The sequence below is a fragment of the Triticum dicoccoides genome, chromosome 5B (genome assembly GCF_002162155.2).
Source record: "Triticum dicoccoides isolate Atlit2015 ecotype Zavitan chromosome 5B, WEW_v2.0, whole genome shotgun sequence".
In the NCBI taxonomy this organism is placed as follows: Eukaryota; Viridiplantae; Streptophyta; class Magnoliopsida; order Poales; family Poaceae; genus Triticum; species Triticum dicoccoides.
Genome location: NC_041389.1, coordinates 340,143,739 through 340,150,333, shown reverse-complemented (window position 1 = coordinate 340,150,333; position 6,595 = coordinate 340,143,739).

Below are 6,595 nucleotides of genomic sequence, written 5' to 3'. Positions count from 1 at the left end.
GGCCTCTCTCCTCTATTCCCGTATGGCCCAATAAGGCCCATATACTCCCCGGCGAATTCCCGTAACTCTCCGGTACTCCGAAAAATACCCAAATCACTCGGAACCTTTCCGAACTCCAAATATAGTCGTCCAATATATCGATCTTTACGTCTAGACCATTTCGAGACTCCTCGTCATGTCCCCGATCTCATCTGGGACTCCGAACTCCTTCGGTACATCAAAACTCATAAACTCATAATATAACTGTCATCAAAACCTTAAGCGTGCGAACCCTACGGGTTCGAGAACAATGTAGACATGAACGAGACACGTCTCCGGTCAATAACCAATAGCGGAACCTGGATGCTCATATTGGCTCCCACATATTCTACCAAGATCTTTATCGGTCAAACCGCATAACAACATACGTTGTTCCCTTTGTCATCGGTATGTTACTTGCCCGAGATTTGATCGTCGGTATCTCAATACCTAGTTCAATCTCGTTACCGGAAAGTCTCTTTACTCGTTCTGTAATACATCATCTCGCAACTAACTCATTAATTGCAATGCTTGCAAGGCTTAAGTGATGTGCATTACCGAGAGGGCCCAGAGATACCTCTCTGACAATCGGAGTGACAAATCCTAATCTCAAAATACGCCAACCCAACAAGTACCTTTGGAGACACATGTAGAGCACCTTTATAATCACCCAGTTACGTTGTGACGTTTGGTAGCACACAAAGTGTTCGTCCGGTAAACGGAAGTTGCATAATCTCATAGTCATAGGAACATGTATAAGTCATGAAGAAAGCAATAGCAGAATACTTAAACGATCAGGTGCTATGCTAACGGAATGGGTCAAGTCAATCACATCATTCTCCTAATGATGTGATCCCATTAATCAAATGACAACTCTTTGTCCATGGCTAGGAAACATAACCATCTTTGATTAATGAGCTAGTGAAGTAGAGGCATACTAGTGACACTTAGTTTGTCTATGTATTCACACATGTATCATGTTTCCAGTTAATACAATTCTAGCATATATAATAAACATTTATCATGATATAAGGAAATAAATAATAACGTTATTATTACCTCTAGGGCATATTTCCTTCAGTCTGCCACTTGCACTAGAGTCAATAATCTAGTTCACATCACCATGTGATTTAACACCAATATTCACATCTTTATGTGATTAATACCCATAGTTCACATCGTCATGTGACCAACACCCAAAGGGTTTACTAGAGTCAATAATCTAGTTCACATTGCTATGTGATTAACACCCAAAGAGTACTAAGGTATGATCATGTTTTGCTCATGAGAGAAGTTTAGTCAATGGGTCTGTCACATTCAGAGCCGTATGTATTTTGCAAATATTCTATGTCTACAATGCTCTGCACGGAGCTACTCTAGCTAATTTTCTCCCACTTTCAATATGTATCCAGTTTGATATTTAGATTCATCTGGATCGCTGTAAATGCTTGCATCAATGTAACTCTTTACGACAAACTCTTTTATCACCTCCATAATCGAGAAACATCTCCTTAGTCCTCACTAAGGATATTCTTGACCGCTGTCCAGTGATCTACTCTTAGATCAAAATTGTATTCCTTTGCCAAACTCAGAGCAAGGTATACAATAGGTCTGGTACACAGCATAGCATACTTTATAGAACCTATGACTGAGGCATAGGGAATGACTTTTCATTCTCTTTCTATTTTCTGCCATGGTCGGGTTTTGAGTCTTTCTCAACTTCATACATTTGCATCACAGGCAAGAACTCTTTCTTTGACTATTCCATTTTGAACTACTTCAAAATCTTGTCAAGGTATGTACTCATTAAAAAATCTTATCAAGCGTCTTGATCTATCTCTATAGATCTTGATGCTCAATGTGTAAGCAGCTTCACCGAGGTCTTTCTTTGAAAAACTCCTTTCAAAAACTTCTTTATGCTTTCCTGAAAATTCTACATCATTTCTGATCAATAATATGTCATTCACATATACTTATCAGAAAGGCTGTAGTGCTCCCACTCACTTTCTTGTAAATACAGGCCTTTCCAAAAGTTTGTATAAAACCATATGCTTTGATCAACTCATCAAAGCATATATTCCAACTCCAAGATGCTTGCACCAGTCCATTGATGGATCGCTGGAGCTTGCACATTTTGTTAGCACCTTTCGGATTGACAAAACCTTCTGATTGCATCATATACAACTCTTCTTCCAGATATCCATTCAGGAATGCAGTTTTGACATCCTTTTGCCAGATTTCATAAAATGTGGCAATTGCTAACATGATTCGGACAGACTTAAGCATCGTTACGAGTGAGAAAATCTCATCATATTCAACACCTTGAACTTGTCAAAAACCTTTCGCAACAAGTCGAGCTTTGTAGATAGTAACACTACTATCAACATCTGTCTTCCTCTTGAAGATCCATTTATTTAACATGGCTTGCTGATCATCGAGCAAGTCAATCAAAGTCCATACTTTGTTCTCATACATGGATCATATCTCAGATTTTATGGCCTCAAGCCATTTCGCAGAATCTGGGCTCATCATCGCTTCCTCATAGTTCGTAGGTTCATCATGGTCTAGTAACATGACTTCCAGAACGGGATTACCGTACCACTCTGGTGCGGATCTTATTCTATTTGACCTACGAGGTTCAGTAACAACTTGATCTGAAGTTCCATGATCATCATCATTAACTTCCTCACTAATTGGTGTAGATGTCACAGGAACCGATTTCTGTGATGAACAACTTTCCAATAAGGGAGCAGGTACAGTTACCTCATCAAGTTCTACTTTCCTCCCACTCACTTCTTTCGAGAGAAAAACCTTCTCTAGAAAGGATCCATTTTAGCAACGAATATCTTGCCTTTGGATATGTGATAGAAGGTGTACCCAACAGTTTCCTTTCGGTATTCTATGAAGACACACTTCTCTGATTTAGGTTCGAGCTTATCAGGTTGAAACTTTTTCACATAAGCATCGCAGCCCCAAACTTTAATAAACGACAACTTTGGTTTCTTTCCAAACCATAGTTCATAAGCCATCGTCTTAACGGATTTTGATGGTGCCTTATTTAAAGTGAATGCAGCTGTCTCTAATGCATAACCCCAAAATGATAGTGGTAAATCGGTAAGATACATCATAGATCGCACCATATCCAATAAAGTGTGGTTATGACGTTCGGACACACCATTACATTGTGGTATTCCATGTGGCGTGAGCTGTGAAACTATTCCACATTGTTTTATATGAAGGCCAAACTCGTAACTCAAATATTCTCCTCCACGATCAGATCGTAGAAACTTTATTTTCTTGTTATGATGATTCTCCACTTCGCTCTGAAATTCTTTGAACTTTTCAAATGTTTTAGACTTGTGTTTCATTATGTAGATATACCCATATCTGCTCAAATCATCTGTGAAGGTCAGAAAATAATGATACTTGCCACGAGCATCAACACTCATTGGATCGCATACATCAGTATGTATTATTTCCAACAAATCTGTTGCTCGCTCCATTGTTCCGGAGAACGAAGTCTTAGTCATCTTGCCCATGAGGCATGGTTCGCAAGCATCAAGTGATTCATAATCAAGTGATTCCAAAAGCCCATCAGCATGGAGTTTCTTCATGCGCTTTACACCAATATGACCTAAACGACAGTGCCACAAATAAGTTGCACTATCATTATTAACTTTACATCTTTTGGCTTCAATATTATGAATATGTGTATCACACGATCAAGATCCAACAAACCATTTTCATTGGGTGTATGACCATAGAAGGTTTTATTCATGTAAACAGAACAACAATTATTCTCTAGCTTACATGAATAACCGAATTGCAATAAACATGATCAAATCACATTCATGCTCAACGCAAACACCAAATAACACTTATTTAGGTTCAACACCAATCCCGAAAGTATAGGGAGTGTGCGATGATCATCATATCAATCTTGGAACTACTTACAACACACATCGTCACCTCACCCTCAACTAGTTTCTGTTTATTCTACAACTCCCATTTCGAGTTACTACTCTTAGCAACTGAACCAGTATCAAATACCAAGGGGTTGCTATAAACACTAGTAAAGTACACATCAATCACATGTATATCAAATATACCTATGTTCACTTTGCCATCCTTCTTATCCGCCAAATACTTGGGGTAGTTCCACTTCCAGTGACCAGTCCCTTTGCAGTAGAATCACTTAATCTTAGGCTTAGGTACAGACTTGGGCTTCTTCACTTGAGCAGCAACTTGCTTGTTGTTCTTCTTGAAGTTCACCTTCTTCCCTTTGCCCTTTTTCTTGAAACTAGTGATCTTTTCCACCATCAACACTTTGATGTTTTTCATTGATTTCTACCTTCGCCGATTTTTGCATCGCGAAGAGCTTGGGAATTGTTTTCATCATCCCTTGCATATTATAGTTCATCACGAAGTTCTACTAACTTGGTGGTGGTGAGTAGAGAATTCTGTCAATCACTATCTTATCTGGAAGATTAACTCCCACTTGATTCAAGCGATTGTATTACCCAGACAATCTGAGCACATGCTCACTAGTTGAGCGATTCTCCTCCATCTTTTAGCTATAGAACTTGTTGGAGACTTCATATCTCTCAACTCAGGTATTTGCTTGAAATATTAACTTCAAGTCCTGGAACATCTCATATGGTCCATGACGTTCAAAACGTCTTTGAAGTCCCGATTCTAAACCATAAAGCATGGTGCACAAAACTATCAAGTAGTCATCATATTGAGCTACCTAAACGTTCATAATGTCTGCATCTGCTCCTGCAATAGGTCTGTCACCTAGTGGTGAATTAAGGACATAATTCTTCTGTGCAGCAATGAGGGTAAACCTCAGATCACAGATCCAATCCGCACCATTGCTACTAACATCTTTCAACACAATTTTCTCTAGGAACATATCAAAATAAACATATGAAAGCAACAACGCAAGCTATTGATCTACAACATAATTTGCAAAATACTACCAGGACTAAGTTCATGATAAATTTAAGTTCAATTAATCATATTACTTAAGAACTCCCACTTAGATAGACATCCCTCTAATCCTCTAAGTGATTACGTGATCCATATCAACTACACCATGTCCGATCATCACATGAGATGGAGTAGTTTCAACGGCGAACATCAATATGTTGATCATATCTACTATATGATTCACGCTCGACCTTTCGGTCTCCGTGTTCCGAGGCCATATCTGTTATATGCTAGGATCGTCAAGTTTAACCTGAGTATTCCACGTGTGCAACTATTTTGCACCCGTTATATTTGAACGCAGAGCCTATCACACCCGATCATCATGTGGTGTCTTAGCACGAAGAACTTTCGCAATGGTGCATACTCAGGGAGAACACTTTTACTATGATAATTTAGTGAGGGATCATCTTATAATGCTACCATCAATCAAAGCAAGATAAGATGCATAAAAGATAAACATCGCATGCAATCAATATAAGTGATATGATATGGCCCATCATCATCTTGTGCTTGTGATCTCCATCTTCGAAGCACCGTCATGATCACCATCGTCACCGGCGCGACACCTTGATCTCCAGCGTATCATCATTTTCGTTTACGCCGTCTATTCTTATACGACTATCGCTACCGCTTAGTGATAAAGTAAAGCAATTACAGGGCGTTTGCATTTCATACAATAAAGCGACAACCATATGGCTCCTGCCAGTTGCCGATAACTTCGGTTACAAAACATGATCATCTCATACAATAAAATATAGCATCACGTCTTGACCATATCACATCACAACATGCCATGCAAAAACAAGTTAGACGTCCTCTACTTTGTTGTTGCAAGTTTTACGTGGCTGCTACGGGCTTAGCAAGAACCGTTCTTACCTACGCATCAAAACCACAACGATAGTTTGTCAAGTTGGTGTTGTTTTAACCTTCGCAAGGACCGGGCATAGCCACACTCGGCTCAACTAAAGTTGGAGAAACTGACACCCGCTAGCCACCTGTGTGCAAAGCACGTCTGTAGAACCAGTCTCGCGTAAGCGTACGCGTAATGTCGGTCCGGGCCGCTTCATCCAACAATACCGCCGAACCAAAGTATGACATGCTAGTAAGCAGTATGACTTATATCGCCCACAACTCACTTGTGTTCTACTTGTGCATATAACATCTACGCATAAAACCAGGCTCGGATGCCACTGTTGGGGAACATAGTAATTTCAAAAAATTTCCTACACACACGCAAGATCATGGTGATGCATAGCAACGAGAGGGGAGAGTGTTGTCCACGTACCCTCGTAGACTGAAAGCGGAAGCGTTAGCACAACGTGGTTGATGTAGTCGTACGTCTTCATGGCCCGACCGATCAAGCACCAAAACTACGGTACCTCCAAGTTCTAGCACACATTCAGCTCGATGAAATCCCTCAAACTCCGATCCAGCCGAGTGTCGAGGGAGAGTTCCGTCAGCACGACGGCGTGGTGAAGATCTTGATGTTCTACCATCGCAGGGCTTCGCCTAAGCACTGCCACGATATTATCGAGGTGGACTATGGTGGAGGGGGGGCACCGCACACGGCTAAGAGATCCAAGGG